The sequence below is a fragment of the Chinchilla lanigera genome, unplaced genomic scaffold, assembly GCF_000276665.1.
Source record: "Chinchilla lanigera isolate Chin_1 unplaced genomic scaffold, ChiLan1.0 scaffold00002, whole genome shotgun sequence".
NCBI lineage: Eukaryota > Metazoa > Chordata > Mammalia > Rodentia > Chinchillidae > Chinchilla > Chinchilla lanigera.
The window spans coordinates 17,548,435-17,573,057 of NW_004955403.1; the positions used below are offsets into that span (position 1 = coordinate 17,548,435).

The 24,623-nt window shown below is 39.2% G+C and overlaps 1 protein-coding gene and 1 long non-coding RNA gene across 6 annotated transcripts in view; one reads left to right on the top strand and one right to left on the bottom strand.

Annotated features, from left to right (window-relative positions):
* Znf385b (zinc finger protein 385B) overlaps positions 1 to 24,623 on the top strand; it is a 386,454-nt gene that overhangs the window by 351,838 nt on the left and 9,993 nt on the right. The window lies entirely within an intron of this gene.
* LOC102021615 overlaps positions 322 to 24,623 on the bottom strand; it is a 64,343-nt gene continuing 40,041 nt past the window's right edge. The window contains exons 3-4 of the long non-coding RNA XR_259181.2: positions 13,087 to 13,192; positions 322 to 793 (exon numbers count right to left, since the gene is read on the bottom strand). This is a non-coding gene — a long non-coding RNA (uncharacterized LOC102021615). The remainder of the gene's footprint in view (positions 794 to 13,086; positions 13,193 to 24,623) is intronic.

The following is a 24,623-nucleotide window of genomic DNA, read 5'->3' on the forward strand; positions in this document are numbered from 1 at the left end:
GTACAGGGTTTCAAACCAAATGATAGGGATTAACAGTGGTGGTTATACTACATATTGTTATCTTCAACGAAGTTGCTCAGATTACCAGATGTAAGAATGGAGGACTGATCAAACCATTAAAGGGAATAAGAAAATAATAATTTAAAAGAACATTAGAGACCATACAGAGTTTCACTAGACAAGATGGTAGGAATTCACCAATGGTTGTTATACTGCGTATTGTTGTCTTCACATAAACTGCTCGGATTACCAGATATAAGCATGCAGAATTGGTCATAATATATAAAAAAAATTTAAGCATTAACTCAATAAACCACCAGACATCAGCAGTACAGTTGTGCCAGCTATATACATTTCTTTGAACATAGACTCTCCAATATTTCTGAGTAGATTCATTCAGTGGAATGGGAAAAACCCCTATTGGATGTTCAGTAGGCACACATCTGCTCATCACAGCCCATGATAGATACCTCTGCTTGCTTCTGTGCCTAATTCACAAGCAACGTCTAGGTGAAGACATGAAGAGGATATGTCTATTTTTCCTGTTTGACGCTCTTTGGGGGCCTCGCCATTGTAGAAAACATTCTCATACTTCTGATTATCTTCTGCTCCCCACAATTCTTGTAGCACTGGAAGAGAATGCTTAAGAATGCTTTCCCAGAGCATTGTGGGGCCTTTGGAGAAGAGCACAACCATTACTGTAGAAGAAACATTCAGAAACCCATTCAGAGGACTGTGTAGGAAAGGCCAATTGAGAAGGTCCTGTAAATGCCGATTTCAAAAGCTCTGCAACCTAGAAGAAGTGAGCAGACAAATTTTGTAACAAAGATTTTCTTATTCTTTGTGTGATAGAATCACTAAATTATGTTACCTGATGAACAGCTAGTAAATAATGGATTATTACATTAGCCCTTCACATATATATGCATATATATTCTTACCAATCTTTAACCCACAGATAGATATTAGTGTCACATATTGTCTTCATTTGAACCAAGTTATAAATCATGGTAAGCAAAGGTTGAGGCAGTTGTTTGCTAAAGGTTACCTACTGTTTGGAAGAGCAGGATTCCTAATTACCTGCCTGCCTGGCTTTATTTTCTGCAGAATATTGTTGCTTCCATGAAGCAATGCTCTACCAAAACGTTTTGTTTTTTTGGTTTTTTGGTACCCGGAATCGAACTTAGGACCTCATGCTTACCAGTCAGGCGCTGTGCCACTGAGCTATAGCCCAGGTGCCAGAAAGCTTTACTACCTCAATTATGTTCTTTACCTCCAGCAGAACTAATAAATAAAAGGATAAGGTAATGGAGGTTGGTGTAACCCCATTTTTTCAGCTTACTTTGTGGTTTGACCTACCTGAACAGTTGGTAGATACTAAAGACATTCCTGGAAGTGTACAATGTTTCACTTAAATTATGCTACTATTTGTGAATTGGGTTTGCTCTAGGGATAGTAATAAAAGCAATGAGCAGAAAAGGAAATCTGTAAAGAGCCAAAGAATAAGGCATAGAACCAAGGAAAGAGAAATATGTAAATAGAAAATCCAAATAAAGGAGCTTGGGCTGAAATCACAATGTCCTTTATACCTACAAGGTGCCCAGTGCTTATATACTGAAGTCAAATTTAATGAGACACGGCTTTTCTTCTAATGTTCAAATGTTAGTAGAGTGGAACTAAGGGTCTTCCACCTGTTATATTTACCTAGAGAGTAACTAACTGGTGCCCACCAGGGTCAAGGCCAACAGTAGTTTAAATAAGGAGAGAGAAGTAAGGAAAGAGAAGTAAGTATGCTCATCTGAAGATGAGCATAGGGAGAGATGAAAAACAAATCACAATGCCAGCGTCTCTTTAGCAGTGTGGGGTCTGTAGTCTTGCTTCTCTGCCATTCCCCACCCATCCCCCTTAGTATCTGTGGTCCCGCTCTTTTGGGCTCACTCACTATTTGGGCTAGAAATACTGGAAATCACTTATATTCGGAGGAATCTCATTTCCATGTTACCTCAAAACTTGTAGAATTTATTCTTTAACTCATGTTTGTGTATTACATAAGTTGTATATGTTTCTCTGTGTTTTATATAAGTATAATAGTAATGAAATATTTTATATGTTCTATTATATCCACAAAAGTGATGCTAAAGTTGTTGAAAGATGATGCTATTTAAAAATATAATGGATTATACTTGCTAAATACATAGGTCCTATGTGCTTTTGTTACTTTCAGCTGAATATAGCTTCTAAAGAAGAATTCTCATGTGTTTTATAGGATATTCAAGTTGGAAAATTAGAAGCTTTGATCAAATGGGAATCTAGTCTAAACAATGTAGTGTGTAATGTATTGTTCACTACCTGTTTCTAAATCCAAGAAAAGCTCCGACAGCTGTCGTCAGTGTTATAGATTTTGTTGGCATTAGCTTTAAGCAAAACCAATTTTAGAGAAACGGAGGGCACAGCACCAGTCCTCAGCGAACGGTCTAAGTAAAATGTAGCAAAGAAGTAAGTGGGAAGAGGAAGGACGAGCGTGCCAGTAAATGACTGAAGTGTTTCAGCGCAGACAGCATCCCCTCAAGGACTTAGCCAGCAATTAGCGTAGCAGTCCTGGTGAAAGTGCATAGTTACCTAGCAAATCTCGTGGCACTGAAACGCCCTAGCATCTGGGCTTTTTCTTCTGAAAAAGAGCTCCTAAAAGTGAGCTTCAGTAGAATCTATAGGATTCCTAGGTTATTGAGTGAAAAGTGAAATGTTGCTCAGTGTCTGAGCTACCGGATTTCAAATACCCAAGCATTCATGACATCCGTAGGATCCACTCATTCAATTTCCAGTCTCATATTTTAACATCAACAGCTTAGCACAAGAGTTTTGAGTGACAGCAGGTTTTGAGAAGAATGAGGTATTCTGGGAAGGCACATCCTGGGATTTGCCGAGCACCATTCAAGGTGAGGTCTGATTTGAGAGTGTCTGGCAAGGAGCCAGAGGCCCACAAGTGACCTGTCAGTGCTGTTCAAGAGCTCGCATTATTTATTCCAAGGCGCAATCTAACAGTCATCCAAGAGCCAAGGAAGCCTTCTTCCCTGCTATTTTGACACTTGAGACAACCATTTCTCTCTTTTATGTTACATTTGGAGACATAATTTGGCTTTTGTTGTATCTGTATCTGTGCAATACAAGGAGACTTGTCCTAATGGAACGAGCATATGTAAGATTTTCCGGCCATCGCGGCAAGCTTTCTGGGGTTTTTTCCTCTCAAGCCAGTAAACAAAATGGGTTTAAACTACAACAGCAGGAATTTCTTTTATTATAAGGAATTGTAGCTACATGGTATTTTCATTAAATATTTTCATTAAAGATAGGGCTAATAAGAGTAGCTGTCCTATTCACTTTTTAGAAGTTGGGGTCAAAAAGTAATAGCTTTATGGTCTCCTAGGAGCTGCCCCAACGTTTAATGATGCATCAGGAGGACTCTGAAACAGACAGAGGAGAAATGTACTTTGGGAGAATTGGGGTCAAAACACAGCAAGCATTAGGCAGCTTCAGGAGAAGGCTGGAACACATTGGCCAGGCACTGTACTCAAATTTCTCCCTGGAGTTCAAGTGTCATAATGCCATACACCAGTACACATCCCTGAGATAATATGCACCATGCATCAAACTGAAGGCTCTTTTGTGATAGCATCTAACAACTCCTAACATGTTCAAAAAGATACAGATCCTTTGAAAACCTTTATTTCTCCAATATAGCAAACTATTGTGATAGTCAACCTAATCATAAAATACAATCGTAAAATGGGATCATCAAGCTCCCATTTCCTATGTCTGGCCTTTTTACTGGGTTTTTAAAACATTAACTGGAAAGCATGATGGAGAAGCATACATTTCTAGTTTAAAGTACATGAAGCTCTTTAGACCTGAACAGCTTTTAGTCAGTTGCTTTCTAAACAGAAGAAACATAGGGAAAAATTTAAAATACCACTGATATATTTGTGAATGCAGTTAAGAGCAAACACAATAGAATTAGCATGTTCTACTTAAAATGTAACAGTAGGAACACCTTAAATTTGTTCATTCTACAAGATGTGCATACATATGCATTTTCATTTGATCCTCTCCACAGCACTGTGACAGGCAGGGATGAAATTAGTATCCATCTTTTACTCATGCAAAAAATGATCCCTGCTCATTCACTCAACATAGCGTTATTATCTACACCAGTGACGGGAACTTTTAGAGACAAGTGCCCAAATTTCATCCCAAAACCCACTACTTATCAAAAGTGCCAACGCTGCAATTAAACCTCACTACTGAGGATTTAGTTTAGAAAACAATGACTCTATGTTACATCTTTTGTCTTAAACAAAAAACTCAATAACATACGTGCCGTAGGTTTGCCACCATTGGTCTATACTATGGTACAGAATATGTGCTTGTTTTGCAAGATACTGGAGTACAACAATGAGCAGAAAGACATTTTCACATCCTCAAAGGGCTTTTAAACCCAATGGGAGGTTTCTTTTTTTTTTTTTTACCATCTTGGATACTAGCGATATTAAGATTAATATATTGTCACCACACTTAAGCTGCTCCTGGACATATGGTGCCAGTGAAAATCCTGGGTCTTGTAAAGATTAAACAGCTTGTAAAAGACCACACAACTCATGTCACAATAGCATCAGAAATGAGCCAGAACTCAGGGACCCTTGTCCCATGCTTATCCCACTATTCCTGATACTTCTGAAGTTCTCTGACTTAGAGGAATAAATGCAAAAATTCCAGTGGGCAAACTTGGGCCCACGAAATGACTGTTTCAGAGTTATTGAGCAGGACCATGTATTACTTGCAGATAGCATGCTAGCTTGCTGACCATTGCTGTTTTTGATAGGTCCTGTGACAGTAAAGGGGCCAATGAGAATTCATTTTACTGATAAACTTCAACTTCCTGGGGAGTGTGTCATCTGTGATATTTAACTGTAATAGAACAAAGACTTGTTTGGAAGTTATAAAGTTCTTCATGGGCAAATTTGAATAAAAGCACTCATTTCGGGTGAATAGAAAAGGAAAAGTGTTTTCAAAGTTCCAGCCTGGCAACTGCAGACTTTACACATCTATAGACACATATGCTCACTGGGATAGAGGTTAACACTGGGAAAGGACATTGCCAATATGGCACAAGCCTTGCTGTGCCTCAGAGACGGGACAATTAGGTTGGCTTGGGCACTGCCCAGACTTTAAGTAGCATCTTGAACCGTTTCATCTAAAACATTTCCTCCGAAAGCAGCAATATAGGTTGTTTACCCCACTCCTATGACCATCTATGGAGACTGAGATCTCAGTGTTAGAACAGACAGGAGAAGGGTGGAAAGGGGCCACGATGCCTCGAAGCAGCTCATTTTAGTTTTCAGCATGTCACCCTTCTGTGTGGTGGCTGTTCCTCAAATGTGAACCCAAAGCCGTTACAACTGGTCGCTCAGGGTCATTTCCCTAGAAAGGCTGCAGTTCCGCTTCTTATGGTCACCTTGTTGCCTTATGGGAGTGCATTTTCAATTGATTCAAAGAATTTTTCTTCCAAGGATAAAAACAGAACCTTTGTCTCATCATCTCTATGGGTTCTCCTGTGTGTTTCATAGTTTTTATGTATGGTTACCAATGGTACCATGTTCTCCAAATGACAATGTCTCATTTCCACAGACTGCACAGGACTCCATCAATTAGCCAGCAAGGTCCCCCTAACTGCCTCTTCTCCCCTTCCTGTCTCTACCAACAGGACCTTGTGCTGTTGAGTAGAAGAAAATGATAGTTCTCTGCTTTGGCAGCAGCTGTCATTTACAAGAAGTACCATCATAAATTTGGCATACATCTATCCAAATCCAGGAGGCCAAGATTTAGCATCTCTCATAAAATAATAGATTAACTATATTTATGGCAAACATCTTAAGTCTGAAGTTCTGGAGTACAATCATGTAGAACATAAACAAGCCCCATCTGTCTAAAGAGAACAGGCCATTATACTAAAGCACACATTTTCATGAGATGTGCATACATCATGAAGACTTTCAAAGTCAGTTTAAGAAATGAAATTGCCTCCATCTCTGCCCATGCACCTTGAATTTGACAACGGCATTCTTTGATAGCTAAGTGCTTGTCATTGGCTGGAGACTAACTTCTGGAACTTATATTGCTGTAAGAGAGATAATGCTGTTTATTTCTCTGCTTTTAAAAGCTATTTTATAGTGTTCTTCTAAGGAAAGTGATCAAAAAGTTGAGGCTGACTTATGATTTACTAAGGATGTGTTACCTTCCTATTTACTGGGTGTATGTTATAAAGCACTCTAAAAAGCAAAACCTTGGATTTTTCTTCGTTGAATCTATCGTTATTTAAAACTTTTTCTCTTCAGACATAGTGTATCTACTTTTAACTGGCATGGCTCTCTTTTGATTACATCTATTTACAACCTTTCTGCATGGAAAAGATATTGGAATATAAAAGAACTCTGTACATACATTGAATAATTTTATAAATCTAGAGCTATAAATACCCTTGGGGATTTCGGCAAAGATTATTAGTTACATTTTAGCGGCATTCCACTTACTTGCTTCAGAAAGATTTGGCCCACAATGACATGTTTTTCTGACTTGAGTGGATGATGAAACAGACTTGTTCAATAGGTATCTGTAACTCTGTGTGCAGGGCACAGGGGCTAGGAATTTGTGGAGCAGGGATTCTGAGACAAATTCTGATGGTGTTTACAGTCTGGTGCCACGCAATATTAAATGGACAGTATCAACATTAAAGTTTCTTTCCCGGATAAACTTCTGAAGTATATAGTCCTCTGGACTCCTTTCTTTTATGGGCACTGGGCATAATACCATGAAGCAATGGACTGGTGTCCTCATTTCTGTCGATCAGTAGAGTCCAAGGTGTTCTATGATCGTGGAAATTGTCTAAAATCAGTGTCATCTGACCTGAGTGCAACTAACCACAGTGTGGTCCTTGCTACTGAAAACCTGCACATTCTGTTCTCTTTTACTTTATTTTAATTAGTTTAACTTCTTTAGTAGCCACACATGGCTGCTAACTACTGTATTGGACAGCACACTCCACACTATAGCCTTTTTTGCTCTCCTGACTAGCTATGACTTCAAGGAAGGTATTAAGTTTTCTGAGCCTTTCTTTATTTGATCTCTGAAGCAGAAATAATGCCCTCCCTACACTGCAGCAATGTTGTATGAATCAAATGAAATGAATGCAAAAGAGATTTGCAAAATGTAAATTAGTATAGAAAATACACCTGTTACCGATGTTCTTACAGATTTTTTTTGAGTGCATGGTACTGGAAATGAAGCCCAAGACCTCCATTCATACTGAGCTATATCCCCAGCCCTTTTTTTAAATTATTATTTTGAGACAGTACCTCAGTGAGTTGCCCAGGCTCACCTCAAACTTGGAATCTTCCTATCTCAGTCTCCCAGATAGCTGGGATTATAAGCCTGGGTCACCACACCTATCCTTTACAAACCACCATCATCATCATCATAATCATCATCATCATAAGCATGTCCTCCTCCAGTGTCTTATTTTAACTGGCCCTCCTTGCTGCTATCAGTGAGAGATAGCAGCTGCCCCTTGTAGTGGTCAGCTGTCATCATTTTCTATCATGCTGAACCTAATACACTATATTCTAGAAAAATAGGTCTATGCTTATAGATCTACATGCAAAAAAGTCATTTTAACAGCATGAGATTAATGACACCTGAGATTAATTTCAGGTGTCAACTTGACTAGATTTAAGGAAGCCCTAGAGAACTGATGAAGCTTTACTGCTGGCTGGTATGCAGAGATGTCACTATAGGGGATTGGCACATGCTTTGGGAGGCTAGTTGAGGAAGATCTATCCTCAGTGTGAGCAGGCACCATCCAAAAGACAAGGGGCCCAGACTGAACAAAAATAGAGGAGATAAAATTATTTCCTCACTCTCCTTACTGGAGCTGGAACACTGTCCACCTGCTGCCTTTGGGTATCAGAACTCTTGGGACTCTAGGACTTACACTGGCAGCCCTGCTGGGTTCTGAGGTCTTTGGCCTCACTCTGAGAATTATACTGACTTCCCTGGTTCTGAGATCTTAGACTTGGACTGAGTCATGCTCCTGGTATCCCAGAGTCTCCAGCTTGCTGGTGGTCTAGCATGGGTCTTATCAGCCTCCATAGTCACACGGATTAATTTCCTAATATCTATCTATCTATGTATTATCTATCTACCTCTGTCTATCTCTCTACATATCTATCTCCTATTGGTTCTGCCTCTCTGAAGAACACTGACAAATACAGATTTTGGTATTGAGAAGTGGGAGTGTTGCCATAAAAAGTAGCTAAAAGTGTGGAAGCAGCTTTGGAACTGGGTAATGTATAAAGGCTGGAAGAATTTGGAGGTACAGCCTCAAAGCCTAGATTTCCATGAATTATATGCATTCTGATAAAGTCTCAGAGAGAAATGGGGAACAAGGTATTAGAAATGAGAGTAAATACCCTCCTTGTGATACAGTTGCAATGAACTTGGTGCATTTATGCCCAAGTCTTAGGACTTTATAGAATGCAGAATTTAAAAGTGATGAACTCTGGCAGAACCTAAGCAGCAAAGCATTCCAACTATTGCAGGGATACCCTTAACCACATATAGTGAGCTGTGGGAGCAAACATAAAATTCAAAATTAACAGGAAAGCAGAGCAGTAGATTTGGAAAATTTGCAACCTGGCCGTGTAGAGCAGAAAAGTATATTTAGAAGAGAAAACTAAAGGTTTGACCCAGTGACTATTTGCTAAAAGAGATTCAGCTGGCTAGAAGGGAGTCAGATATTTTTCATGGAGCCAATGGGAGAAAGACCCAGCAGACATTTTAGAGCCCTTCGAGGTTGACCCTGCCATCATGGGCCAGAGATGTAGGAGGGCAAGATGGCTTCAGGCAACAGGCCGAAGAACCCCGCCTGGGTTCACTGCCCAGAGCCACCTCAAGTTTCTATTGTCTGCATTTCAGAACAGTTTTCTTCACCTCCCCAGCCACAGCCCCAGTCCAGCTTGATCACCATCCTGGAGGATGCTCAGGGCAGGCCTTCGTGGCAGCCACAAAGTGCTGACTTTTAAGACCAGCAAATTACAAGAGCTGTAGGAAGATGGCTTCCTCCACCTAGATTGAAAAGGATTGTAAGGACTACCTAAGGGCCTAGGAAGACACTTCTTTCAGGAGAAGAGCCACCCCAGAGAACCTTCACACAGCAGATTTCTAGTGGAGCAGTGGGAGTAGGACTGCTCCCAAAACCCAGAACTGCAGAGCTAACATTGGGAAGGAAATGATTATCCTATGCCTGGTCCACCTTGTATTTTGGAAGTAGAAAATTTATTTTGATTTCGCAGGCCCACAGGTATAGGGAATTTGCCTTAGGGTAAATCATGCCTTACATCTCATTCATATCTGATTTAGATGACAAGTTTGGACTTTTGAGCTAACACTGAAATAAGTTAAGACTTTTGAGGCAACTGGAAGAGAATGGATGTATTTTGTATGTGAAAGGGGGATGGGTTATGGGGGACCATAAATAGAATGCTATGGCTTGAATATCTCCTGTAAAACTCATGTTGAAATTTAATTGCCATTTTAGTAATGGTGGGACCCTTAAAAGTTAAGTAAGTCATAAGGGCTTTGCTTTCATGAAGGGATTGATGTTGTTAATCACAGAAATGGATTAGCAATCACAGAAGTGAGTTCCTGATTTTTTAAAAGGAATGGGTTGGGCCCATTGTACACTCTCCATTTCTCAAATGCTTGCTTGCCTTTCCACCATGTGGTGATACAGCACACATCCACCATGTGGTGATGCAGCACACAAGCCCTCACCACAAGCCAGAACCATATTCATGGACTTCCCAGACTCCTGAAATGCAACAAATAAACTTACCTGTTTAATAAATAATGTGGTCTCTGCTATTCTCTCATAGCAGCAGAGAACAAGCTGAGACACAGCAACACTGATACCAATTAACACATGACTGAATGATCATTATGTGCCTGGCACTACACTTAATGTTTAGTGTACACTGCCTTACTTAATTATCATAGTCTGAGGACTACTGGAAAGGGAGACCTAGAGAAGGGCCCAGAGTGATTCAGGTAGAAGGTAGTTCTCAGTCCCAAATGTCATCAAGCCCATCGCTCAACTTCACTATCACCATGTGCTGTCTTTGGGTGGTGGGTGGACTTCGTTTTCATCCTTTATGAAGACGGAGGTTTTATTTTTCTTTTCACTGAGTGACTCTTCTAGAAGACTGATTACCAAAAAAAGTGTATTTTTCCTGTCTTGTTTACAACTGGTTTTGTTTAAAAAATTAAAAAAAAACAAAAACAGGTTATGAATGGGCTTGCACACAGGCGTATTAACCAAAATGTGATCCAAGTGCTGTTCACCTAATCCGCATCTGTAGCACACACAGTAGAGAGTATAAAACTATAGCCACATCTCCCTGACCTCAAATAACCTTGATCAAGTCATGGTCCCTAAGCTTCTGTTTCCTCATCTATGCAATAGGAGCGATAATACCTCCCTCCTGGCATTGTTGTCAGGACTAATGAGCTAATAAATGTAAGGCTCTGGGCTCAGTGCTTGTCATGGAGCAGACAGTTGATAAATGGCAGCCATGACTAGCATCCATTTTATTCAACAGAATTTCCAGGCCTTGTTCTTATTTTGACTTTCCCATCATTTCATGCTACCCCAGCATGCAACAGTGACCTGCACTTACATTCCTCTTTATATGCTTGTTTTATTACCTCGTAGTAATTATGTGCACTTGTGTTTTCCTTCCACGACATTAAGGCTTGATGAGCCTGACTTAGTGAGCCTGGCCCAGTGAGACATTTAAAACCGTGGAAGAAACTTTTTGGTCTTCCTTGCAATTTTAGGTAATGGAGGCAATGGCTTTCCACTCATCTTCCCACTGGTTCATGTCTCATCTGTTATGTCCTCTGTGACTCCAGGTCCTCTATTCTGCACACAGAAGTCAGGTAGTTAGCACATGTTATATGAATATCATTAAGTGATGAGAGAAGCCCCGGTATTTTCCCTACAGTGTGAACAGGACAAGAAGACACTGGTTAGCTCTTTTTTCTTATATTCAATGCAATAAAGGCCCAGCTCACAGGTTGAAAGGCTGCTCTATGTAGAGCTACAATATTGACTATGGTAGCAACTCAGCTCATCTCCACCTATTCAGAAAGAAATTTGAGCTTGGCCACTGAGATAGAAGCATAAAGGGGAAGAGGATGATCTGAATGAGAAAGGTGCCCCCTGCCTGACAAATCCCTGCTGGCCTTTATGTCAGTAACTGAGGAGAAATTTTTCAGCCCATATATTTTATTCCCAGATACCTGTGAACATTTTTCTTAGTGTAGGATTAGAAGAGTGGCTCATGTATACTATTATTTTGTCTCTAGAAAACATATGTGTTGTTTGTTTGTTTGTTCCTTTGTTTGGGTTATTTTTTTTTACTGAGGATTAAATCCAGGACTTTGCATATGGTCGGCAAGTGTTCTACCAACTGAGCTACTTCCCAACCCAAAAGAGTATTTCTACATATTTCTTGATTTAATCCAGGCTAGAGAGGGCTACACAGGGTACTTAAGGTCTGTCTGCATAGTGTGTGAGAAAAATTTAGCCAGGCAAGCAGGGGCCTTGGTTTGGGGGTGAAGAAGAGGAAGATTCTCATCAAAGGGATTGGTATTTTATAGAATGTAGATAGGAAAAACTCCCTCTACGGGTTGTGTTTAGCTATCTGCCTGGCTCTCAAGCTCATAAGTGGGGCTTTTTAGGGGTGACTGGGTCTCTGGTATGTCCGTATGGATTTGGGGCCACTGATTGATTTAGCATGGTTCTAGGTGTGGTCATGGGAAGCCCCACTCTGGGTGTGGGTGGCACCAATAGGCTGGTATCCTGAGTGGAATATAAAGGGAAAGGAAGGCTCATGGCTGCCTGCTTCCTGCCTGCTCTGCCATAGACTCTTTCTCTTCTGGAATGCCCTCTGCCATGCTGCCCTGGCTTAGAGCCAGCTGACTATGGACTGAAACCTCCACAGACTGTGAGCTAAAATAAACCTTTTCTCTTTTAACTTGTGGGTATTATGTAGTTTGTGCCAGCAATAATGAAGTAACTAAGACACTTACCCATTTGAATAACTAAAGCAATGAAAGGACACTGGGGACAATGAATGGCTGCAATGATAGGTAGGGAGAAAAAAGAAGCAGAATGAAATAACGAACAAAAACACAGAGTTATTAACCTTTTTTGATGCCACAAATTCTTGTAATCAACTAGTAAAGCCTAGTCTTAGAATGATATTTTTAAATCCATAAAGTGGAAAGTGTAATTTTACAAAGAAAATCAACTCCACTGAAATACAGCTGTCAATTTTTGTTATAATATCATAATCTAGTAATTATGCACTAGAGAAGATCTAGTAGTGGGTTGACATCCCCCATAATTTTCAAGTAGTGATGAGCATACACAGTATTCAAAAATTTGGTAACAACTCTCAATGTTTACTAAGACTCTGTTGAGGATGAAGTTATAGGTACTGTTAAGTCTGATGTAACTTGTTGCATTCACTTATGATTGAAGAAAATGCAAAACTTCAGTTAGAAGTACATAAAACTAAAGATCATTTTTGCCATCCAAGGTCATGGATGCTTTAAATTTATGGGCTCCTTGGAAGTCTCAGGTACCAAGTTAACAACTTCTGTCAAATGTGTAAGAATTCTTTTTCCCCTATCTCTGTTGTCCACATGCTATGCTATAACTTCTGATGTTGAGGAGATTTATATATCACAAGCATAGGTAGGATGGGAAAGAAATTCTGAGTCATATATTTTGATTCTAGTAGGAAGTTCACAAAGCAATGTGATGTCATATCTCTTTCTTGCTGATTTATGTAATAGTTTCACAGTCCTAAGTCTTCATATAGTGATATCGCTGTGTTGGGCAGCTTTCCATCCCTATAACAAATACCTGAGATGATCAGTTTATAAAGAGAAAAGTTTATTTGAGCTCACCATGCTAGGGATTTCATTGCGTGGTCCAGTGTTCCTGTTTATTTAGTGCCTGAGGCAAGGCAGCAATCATGGCAGGAGTATGCAGCAGACCAAAGCTGTTCACTTTCTGTCTTGGAAGCAAAAGGAGAGAAGGTAAAGGGGCTTGGATTTTGTTACCCCCTGAATCATCTACTACCATCAATGACCTGAAGACTTCCCACTTCATCTCTGAAAGGTTCTACTACTGCCAATTGTATCAAGCTGGGGACCAACACTTTTGCACATAGGCCTGTAGGGGATATTCCAGACCTACATTATATCTGAGACATATATATATATATATAATTTCAGAGATGTAGCATGTTAAGAGACTCCAGACAGACCCCTTCGGAGGCCCAGGCCTTTTAAATTAAGGGTGACTTTCTATGGTCGGCAAACTTTCTTCTGCAACCTGTAGGTCTTAAATATAAAGCTGGCTTTGACAACTTCATAACGCAGGAGGTTGAATTTAGAGATGAACGCTAGATTAGAAATGTGGACAGATTATTGGCTTTTGGCAGCATATTTTCAAAGGACTGATAGCTTTCCTATGCCTTGACAGTCCAGCCCCAGAATGTCTGCCTGGAACAGACTCAGGCAATGAGCTTGTTTCCCAGCAGTAATTTTTCTGCCTTGGCAACAGAAAGGGAGACTCGGTTTCCTCAGCAGTTCTCAGGCTGACCTTTCCATTGTCTGCGTTCATCTCACCCTGCCTGTCCTCTCAGGACTAAGCCCTTTGCTGATCTCTGTATCTGGAGAGGAAGGAGGCAGGGGGATCCTAAGCTTGTACCTTTTGAATCTATGTGTCTTCTGAAATAGGGCCATTCACTTGGAAGAAAAAGACCCTGTTCCTCATTCCATCTAGAAAATTAGTTTTTAATCTTCTTCCTGGCTTTTGACTCTCTACTGGACCTACTCCCTGAGCGACTTGATTTGAGTGACGTGAGTTACTTTTTCTACTTTCAATAATAAAGCTGCCTCAGAAATAGCTGTTTCACATCTCTTGGTGGAAAATCAGAAAAGGGGCAATTTTTCAACCTAAAGAAGTTGAAATATGATTTCTCTATTGTACAAGTCAAATGGCTGGAACACTACACAAAATAGGAGAAAGCTATTCATTAGATTCAAACTCTAGCAAACAAGACCTCTTTTATGCTCACTCAGAAAAGCTGACAAGTTCACTAATCTCGGTGTCAGTTCACTGCTACAGACAGAGTGTGGGCTGCCAGCTTTCAACAGGAGAGAGTTGGCAATGCCACTGTTTTATCTGAGTGAGAGACTGGTATCTCCCGCTCCTCCACAGAGTGGTCATGCACACAGTAGGAGCTATTGGCATGCAGTGCTCGGACGAGGAGGGCAATGACTGACACTTCACTGAACCACACGTGCTGCAGATGAAGGCTGATGGCTGGGCCCTGATTGACACAAGCTTTCAAACAGGAACGGCAGCAGCACCCTAGTCAGAACAGTACCCTGGCGGAGAATATCTAAAAGGTGGGAATCCAGTGCAGGGCTGGTTTGCAACTTATACAATCACCCACCTCACTTTCATGAGTACTAAATTATTTAAAATAAATACTCTTTTGCTTTTGCTGTTGTTTTTTTCTTGAGGGACGTACGGATTAAGATTCAGTGAAGACTCACTTTTAATTTATGGATGATATTCCCAACTTGCAGAATTAGTCGTTAGGCCAAGATATGAAAATCAGATGTAAACACAGTTAATTAGGCATGAGTAAGCTTCACTGTGATCGGTGATGTTTGAAGAGACAGGCGTCTGGCCCGTAGCTGGAGGTGGGTGTTGTGGCGTTGGATGCCAGGGATCTGATCTATCAGGTTGGTGTAATTTTTCAGGGCTCTGAGAATTTTGTAAACTAGGTTTAATTTCCCTATTTGTCCTTGGCTACCTGCTATTTTAGGGATTATGCTTAAGTGCTGTGTTTCTTTTTCCAATCTGCAGAAAAGCATAAACCTTATAGAAAACTCCTTAGATTTCCAAAGGTGGTCCAACAGTTCACCCTGGAATGAGGAACTAAAATCAGACATTTCCTGACAGAAAATCCTGTAATGAAACAAGTAAGCCAAGGAGTGGGTGTTCTGAGACAAACCAACCTACACCGCACTATGCTGGGAAACCACTGGGGATGTGAAATTAGATCCAACCCAAATGCAGCATCTAGTTGCAAGAGACCTAAATGAGGGATTAAAGGCCTTGTAGTGAATGAGGTCAGTCTTGTTCTACTACTGCCTTAAGAATTTGAGTTAGTTTTTAAGTGTCACTGTCACTAAGACACAAAGCCATCATAGTGATACCTTCAGCAATGGACATGTAATACATAAAAGGGTGTGATAATTAAATAATGGCCTAGGATATAGTATTAGAATTTCTTAAAGAGCATTATGGCACAAATGTGTCAACCATGCAATTGTTGAAAACTCAGATGAATATAGTATGACAGGACTTAATATTGACTGCATAGAACACTGCAGAGATGATTGTTGGGTTAGAAATCTCAAACAAGTCTCCAAACAGAACAGCTAGAGTTTTGTAAGAAAACTTGGTAGAAAACAGGGTGCTAGTTTGGTTGCAAAAAGGACTGGCTATACTGTGTTAATTTCTTTTTACACTTACTTTAGATTTGCGGGCAGAGGTACATGGCTTAGCAGTATCTTTATCTATCAGCAGTACATTGTTTGTCTATAAGTCTGTTTACAAGTTCTAATAAAAGAGATGAACCCACAGATTTGTTCAAACTATTGGCCTGGCATAAAGGGACATAGCAACTTTTCTTGCTCTGCCCTAGAACATCTCAAAGAGATCTACCAGTGCTGAAGATCAAACCCAGGGTCTCACACATGCTGTGCAAGACTTCTACCACTCATTCATATCCTTAGGCCCTCAGAAAGATCCATTTTTGTTTTCAATTTTAAAGAGAATTTAAAACAAAAAGAACAATAGCAAAATGCCAACAAATAGACAAAAACAAAACAAAGCAAAAACAGTAAGAATGATACAGGGTTTCAGAACAGAATGATAGGGATTAACAGTGGTTGTTATATTACATATTTTTATCTTTGTCGAAGTTGGTCAGATTACCAGATGTAAGAATGCAAGATTAATCAAACCATTAAAGAGAACAAAAAGTTTATAAATGATACAGAATTTCACCAAAAAAGATGAGAGAAATTCAACAATGGTTGTTATGTTGCATATTGTTGTCTTCAAATTAGTTGTTCAGAATGCCAGATGTAAGCATGCAATACTCCCAAAATTGTTGTACAGATTCAATGCAATCCCAATTAAAATACCGTTAGGATACCTCACCAATCTAGAGAAAACATTCCTAAAATTCATTTGGAACCAAAAAGGCCTAGAATAGCAAAAGCAATCCTGGGCAACAAAGGAAAGGCAAGAGGCATCACAGTCCCTGACTTGAAATTATACTACAAAGCTACCGTGATAAAATCAGCGTGGTACTGGCAAAAAAAGAAAGATCCATTCTTAAGTGAATTGCTTCAACTTCAACTGACAATAAATATTTATTGCAAATGTATAACCTTGGTAACACTGATGCAAATATTTTATATAATCAGCAGATCAATTTACATAAGTAAATACATTCACTTTCCTGTCCTGTGTATATTTATTTTACTAGTTATGATTCAGCTATTACCAATAAATATTTTCATATTTCTACTTGTAGCCTAGAGTGAACTGTCTTGAATTGGACATTTCTTAATTCCACAGACTCACTGTCCATCTCTGGTCTTCTGCATATTAAAGATGAATTCAGATGGGGTCCAGAGATTCAACAGTTTCTCTATTCTTGAAATAATTTTTAAGTGCAAATTAATAATTATAATTAAAGTATGATCATAAAATAATTATATGAAGGAGATGACAGAAAATAGAAAAGGAAAGAGGAGGTGGAATCAAAGATTGGATGTACCAAGATCAGTAGAGAGTTTTATGGTAGTTCAAAGAGAATAGATGAGAGTCTGAAATGAGACAATAGCACATAGCAGATGTTGAATAAATATCTTCTGGATGAAAGGCTGATAGAGATGATATTTAGAAGATAGTATCAGTAAGCTGTAGTTGTTAATTAAATGTCATGGATCAGAGAAAGAAGACCTCAAAAGTCATTACTGACAGTTCTAATACATTAGTTATATGGATGCCCCTATATGGAGCAGCTCAATCTGGTTAGTATCAGGCAGGCATATTGAGTTTGAAAACCCATAAAGCATCTGGAAGTAGATCACCTAGAGCAATGGTGGCAAACCTTGTAGAGTTCTCAATAATAACAAACAGCCTGCTGTGGCTCACATGCCCCATAGGTTTGCCACCACTTAAATAGAGACTAGGGAGATAAAAGGGTCTCAGACCCATAAAGACGGTAAAGAGTTCACTTAGGAATTTAGGAATCTATGTTAATGAAGTAGAGAAAGTCACTACAGTGAATTAGACCATATAATGTCCAAGAAGACAAGACAGTGAGCTTGAGAGTTGCCTACTCTCAAGCAGACAAAAGAACAGGAACTAGTAATGGACCCAGGGTGAGCTATTGTGAAAGCTGCAGGAAAGCCAGGCAAAGGAAGTACTGTGGACATCAGTGGAAAAAGTTTCAGGAAAAAACGAGTGCCCATTGTGAGAGAAGACTACAGAGACATCACCAGCTTTGACAGGAGGATAAGGATGGAAGAGAGGAAGCAGAAAGAGCTACCTCACATGATCACCTCAGGTTCAGCACTGGAGAGAAGGTAGATGAGAAAGAAGCTCCAGGAGTGAACCAAGTGAAAGCAACATGGCCGCCTTTGGATTTTATAGATAGAAAGAACTCAGCACAAAGAAAGTAACTGAACCTAAAGGAAAAAGAGAAGTGATTTAAAAGATATCCCAAATGGAAACATAGACCTTTTCCTCAGAGATGAAAGGAATTATAGCATCAGGGACAAATTTACTCAGCCCCTCTAAGACATAGGAACCCAAATATTTGTTAATGAAAAGTTGGAGTTGTGATAGTGAACTTAAGAAGAACAAAGCTTCCAGGAGGAAGCTAACTAATGTGTACATTTTCTGCATGTAATCACTTCTCCTCCTTTGTTTGCCCTGTTAAATCTCTTCTCCAGAGGTAGTATTTTTCATTCATTATGTTTATTTACCTATGTTCCTGATTTAAATTAATCTATAAGATTATATAATTTTTAATAATTGTGTACAATTTTCACATCGCCAAGAAAGCTATGCTTTAAAAAATGTTTTAAATGGTAAATTTGAATTATTACTAAATTTTCTGAGGTCATTCTACACATAAGCTTTCAGGAAAACATCTAATAAATAAATGAGGCAAACTGACTCCTGGATCTGACCATCATCTGCAATGCTGTCCTTTTCTACCTTCTCCTTTTGACAGGTGAAGTCCTGTTATACGACAAGTAAATAGCCCTTTCTCTGTGCACCCAACAGTATAGTGATGATTCTAGCATCTGTACATCTCCAATTACATTTTGTGTTGCAAAGAACTTTATCCAAGGTACCATATTGGCTTGTTCATCTTACAGCTTGTATGCTTCTTTTTTTTTCTTTTTGCAAATCCATTAGTTATCTTAATGAAATTCTACTTTAAACTTTAAAATATCTGTCATCAGTTAGTGATTTCTATCACTTGTACTGTGTCCAATGTGTAGGTAAGGAGGAGACAAACAAGGCAAAGGCACACGAAGTACTCTGCTGCACATGCATACTGGTTTGCAGAGGGTTTTTTTGTTTTCTTTTGATCTGGTGTGGAGCTCCATGGGCTTTTAACTTCATTTCTCACAAGACTGCACAAATTAATTTTGATTAATTTCTTATTATTCACAACGTGGGGAGATAAGACAAAATAGAATCATTTTGGAATTCCTCATCAAAGTAAGCTAACTTGGTATTATGAGTGTTAAACAGTAATATGGGCATTGCTTTGTTTTTTGGAAAAAAATAAAGAAACGTTGCCCAAGGCACATTCTTTTCTGCACAGAAAAGAATAGGACCAGATGTCCTTTGCTGCATGCCCTGTTGTCTAATTCTTTTTAGTGAAATAGTAAGTATAAAAGGGAGAATTAATTGTCTAAGTCAACAAGCAGTATCCTGTAGGGACCTCAGAAAAGACAAAGCACAATTTTATTAAAATTGTGGTCTTCATATCTTGAATGCTTTTCTCAAGTTTTGGGGATCCTTTCCTATTCTGGAAGGCTTGTCTTGGAAAGACTAATAGATACAAATGAACAAGGCTTACAGTTTATCAAAAGCTTTTTGATACATAATAAATGACTACACAGTAATTAGAATTTATGTTAGTTAGCTTTCTGTAGCTGTGACAAAATACCAGAGAAAAACAGTTCAAAAGGAGAAAGATTTGTATCAATTCACAAATGCAGAGGTTTCAGTCCATAGTTGGCTGATTTCACTACAATGGGCTCAAGGCAAGGCAAAGCATCAGCTGAAGGGTGTGGTGGAGCAAAGCTACTTATAGCATGGTAGCCAAGAAGCAGAAACAGCAGGAAAGAGCCAGACTGGGAGGGACTAGGGACCAGACATAGTTCCCAACATCATACCCCTCAAGCATACCCAGATGTGTACTTTCCTAATATAGGCATCTCTCAGTCTAGTCAAATTGACCGTCAAGATTAATTGCCACAGAACCTATTACATTTTCATTAAAATAAACTATACATATTAAAACTCCATCTAAAATTTCAGTCTCTTAAAATCATAATGATAAAAATTATTTGTAGATGAACAGGTAATATTGCTTCCCAGTATGCAAATTAAAATCATTATGGGATGTTGAGCTGAGATAGTCCAGTTGTGGTGATTTTCTTATAAAGAGTGGTCCACGTTTTTTTTTTCAGTCCTCCAGAGCAAAAAGCAGAGATTTAGAAATCTACCACACTTGAGTGTGGAAAAAAATCCCTTATGTAATGGCCAAAGGCTCACCCATGGGAATCTCAGTGAATAAGATTTAGTCACCTGCTGCACTGAGTGTCTAGTTAAAAAGAGAAAAAACAATGAAGCAAGAAATGAATTTATTCACTGTTTGGCTAAAATCAGGGAGAGAACCAATCTAGAACTTTGTCCTCCCTGTACCAACTACAGTTTTAAAGTATATAGAGTATAGAGTATATAGTATATAGGAACAAAAGCAAAGGACCAACCAGTATGCATAGTATATTATTCAGAGTTCTTGTTGCTAAAACATAGTACCCAATAATCACAATTTAAAGAAGAAAAGGTTTTAGTTTAGCTCATGGTTTCAGGAGATGCAGTTCATGGTCAACAGTCTCTAAAACAGAAACCTCATGGCAGAAGAGTATGGTGGAGCAAACCTGCTTTGTTCATGGAGGCCAAAAATCAGAGCAAGGTAACAGTGCTGGAGTGGAAGAGGTGAGGACCAAATGCATCGGCCAAGGTCATGCCTCCATGACCCACCTGGACTCACTCAGAAGTCTGCTTTACTAATCCCTTATGTGGCTCCCAAGCCAATCAAGTTGACACAGTTAAGCTTAACTGCCACACATAGTAGATACACATGGATAAGTGTGGTTGTAAATCCAATTTGTGGGTTCATTTATGCTAGGTGGGAAGTTTCTTTTCCCAGCACAAGATAGAGCTGTGAAGAAAATAAAATAACAGGTTAGAATGACAATATCTGGGTGTTTCTTTACATCTTTCAATTCTACAGAAGCTCCTGTTACCAGATGACATGCAAATTTATTAATATGCACATGTGCACAGGAGCAGTATAAAATATGAAATTCAAAGAAAGGGAGAGACGATTGAAGCTTAAATATCTATTCCATAGGAAATAAGGAAATGGAGTAGAAAAGGACAAGCCATATGCAATTTTTGAGAAGTAAATGATTTTTAGAACTAGATGACCCCAAAGAATAGACTGTAACATTTCTCTTGGCTCTAGAGGAGGAGCAGCTACAGATTATTAGTAGGTGCAAAACTTCACTCCCAAGAAAAGTTCTGTTATTATGTAAATAATCTCTGTGGTAATCAACTGGAGTTGCCTTCAGAAGAATAGATGAAAAATCTGTCTTAATATGATGTCAACTTTCAGTCTCTTCTTTTTTCTGGTGATTAATCTTTTTTATGGCTTGATGAACTTCCTAAGGATAAGGTTTAATATAACTGCACATCTTTGGAAGAAATTTCTTCAGTCCAATAAGGGAACTTTAGAAAGAGCATTTCCTTGGGTTTAGGGCAGGGGAGGGAGTACAAGAGGTCAGAAAACCCTAAGTTTTGAGGCAGCTTCTAAAGCCTGCCTCAACAGTACACATACACACACTTGTACACATGCACACACACATGCACATGTGCTTCTTTTCTGTGTCTGCTGGCTGTATAATTAATTCCACTGAGTTAAAGACTTGGTCTGTTCACCTCTAACTTTAATAGCTAGTGTAGTGTATAGCAAATACAAATTTGTGGTGGTCATTAAGTATTTTGTTCACAAGTTAAAAATTTGTGGACCCTCATGGGGTCCAAGGATATCCCCCTAAAGACAAGATGGAAACGCCAACTCAACAAGGTAGTTTCTTGTTCACCACAGGAAGCCATTTTAGGATATGTCAGAGGCATAGGCCAATGTGCTAGACAAACTAAGAAAGTAAGAGAGAATGGCAAAGGGACTTCAGCTTGAGGAGATGGAGGCAGAGCTCTGATGGAGATTAGACTGTCCCATTAGCAAGAAAAGGAGAACACTTTTTATAAAGTGGATGAGATGGCCTACAGTCTGCTTGATCATTTTCTCAGGCCTGGTGTCAATGATAGTTTTGGAGCCAGGCTTGTTGGTGCACCCCTGTAATCCCAGCACTCAGGAGACTGAGGCAGGAGGATTGTTTCAAGTTGTAGGCCAGCCTAAACCAGGTAGGCCAAGACCCTACCTTGAAAAATAAAAGATCATTCTGGAGAAGTTCTTGCAGCCTGAGGGGCAATCCAGTCTTTAGGAGACAACTGTTTAAGGTTAGGGCAGTCTCTATTTTGGGAGGTTCTGCTGGAATCCAAGATGACCAAAGGTCTGGAGCAATCCCTAGGGACTTGTAAACACTCACTGATAGTCCAACGAACTTGAAAATCTGTTATATTGATGTCCCCAGTCTTGAAGGTAGATGAAATAGATTATTTAAATTTAGGCTCATCAAGCTAGTATTGCCAGTTTGTAGACAGATTCTCCCTATATGATTAAGATGCCTATAGGCAAAGCAAGAATCTGGCCCAAAGTTGTAAGATGATGAGATAGATATAAAATAAAGGTCAAGCTTTGGGCATCTGTAGGCCCAAAAGAAGGGTCTTTTTTTTTTCTTTCAGCCAAAGTAGGTTTTAAATCCCTGGCTACCTCAGAAGAAAACACCAATGAGTGCTAGATTAATGCTTTCAATGACTAACAGGTTAAGGACCTAGGAGTTTGTCCTGCCCCTATGGTGGTTTCTGTCTCAGATGGACAGACGGTTATTTCGTTCAACTTATATCACTTCAGTCCCCCACCAATGCCTTCTTTTAGCATTGGTATCTCTCTAATTTTAATTTTTGTATATTTGCCATTTTTCAAAGGCAGAAAATTCTTACTGGTTTTAACTTATACAGTTTGATAAATCAGGACATATGTTATCAAAAACCATAGTGGAAGGAAATTTTTTCTTTATGTAAGAAACCTGAGGCCTTCTTTAGGGGAGTCAACTAATCTTGGGAAACAATCAAGAGTAAAAACTGCTTAAAATGTATTTTTTAAAGACTAGCATTTGCTTTTCTAGACTACATATTAAGTTGCAACTATAAAGGAGAGAGAGAAAATTATTTTTCTCCTTCCGAGTTCTTGTTTGGAACGGACCTGTATAACAAAATACAGATTAACAAGAAAAAAACAGAGGATTATGAAAATGTGTATCTCATGTGTACATGGGCAATACCCAGAAAAAGGAGTAAATCTCCAAGAGGTGGTTTTGAAATTGCCATCTTCAGCAAGAACGAAGATAAGATACTGGGAAGCCTCTTTATGGGCAAGTGACCCAGAAAAATCTTTGTTATGCAGCCTGAACTCTGTCTCCTCCATTGGGAAAAGTTTCTAGAGAATTTGAGTCCTCCTTCACTTCTTGATGTAGGGAAGAGACACCCTTACAAATGGAGATTACCTTCATAGATGCAAACTTCCCTTACAAACAGATCATTTCTACTATTTTTAGAGCTGTTCCTGTGGCTTGTATTTCTCAAAATAAACCATATGCCAAAGAGACATATTTAGAGGTCTTTGATGTCACTAATACTGTTACCTCATGGGTTCAAGGATGTCCCCCAAAGCAGAGATGGTGACCTTAAGTCACCCCACCCATCATTGTAAGTTTGCTCACTTTCATCACAAAAAAGGAATTTTTAAGACATATTAATTGAGCAGCAGAAAGAGACTTATCAGATAAAATTTGAAAAGTACACACTGAAGAGACTAGAGTACTGGCTTTCCAGAGGGGCACATTATGACCTGGAGCTGGCTGCATCTATGTGGTCTTGGAGACATCCCCAGATGGGGGATCTAGGATGTATATTCCTACTCTCTGTCACAGTGCCCATATGGCAGGTTATGTCAGAATGCAAACCCTTTACAGATGTTTAAGGCTGAGGTCTGCACCTACTTAGTGGAGAATTTTCTTGAGGACAGAGATTAGCAGGAGGAAGTGCAATTTACAGGCAAAAAGCACAGGCCCGGGCTTCTTGTGTCCTCAATACCCTTAGGAATTTTTTTAGAATGGGTTTCCTGGAAGGGAAAAGGTCCTAGGTAATTTTTGTGTCCTAAAGCTGTAGTCTTTCTTAAAAGTACAGTTTTAGTATTAGAATTTTCACTGTTTCCTTTCTACCTGTCTGTATTTTCTTTCTACCCTATATCTATTCCATCTGCTAGAGAGGATATGTGATGATTGGAATTCTCATACTCTGCTGATAGGAAAACACATCAGTACAAGCATTTTGGAAAACTGTCTTCAGAATCTACAGAAAGTAGATACATGAATATCTTGTGGCCTAGTGACTCTACTATACATATATACTTAGCATACATGAGGACTTTTGTCTACCAAAGAACATATAAAGGACTGTTCATAGTAACAAATATTCAACATAAGCAAAAACTGAAAATATTTCAAATGTTTATCAATAATAAAAAGATAAATTATGGCATAGACATATATTGGAAATATCCACCTCTGAAAAAAACCCTTCTGTATGTAATAGCATGATTGGATCCTACTGATATAATGTTGCACAATAGAAGCCAAACTCAGAGTAATAGTGTGCAGTTCCTTCTATATGAGGTTTAAAAACAGCTAACATTGATCTCAGTCGATAGAGATAAGAATGCTATTTACCTTTGGGTACATAGTTCTTATCAACTGACTAAAGGTTCAAATGAAGGACTGGGGATTTAGCTCAGTGGCACAGTGCCTGCATGGCAAGCGCAAGGTCATGAGTTCAATTCTCGGTC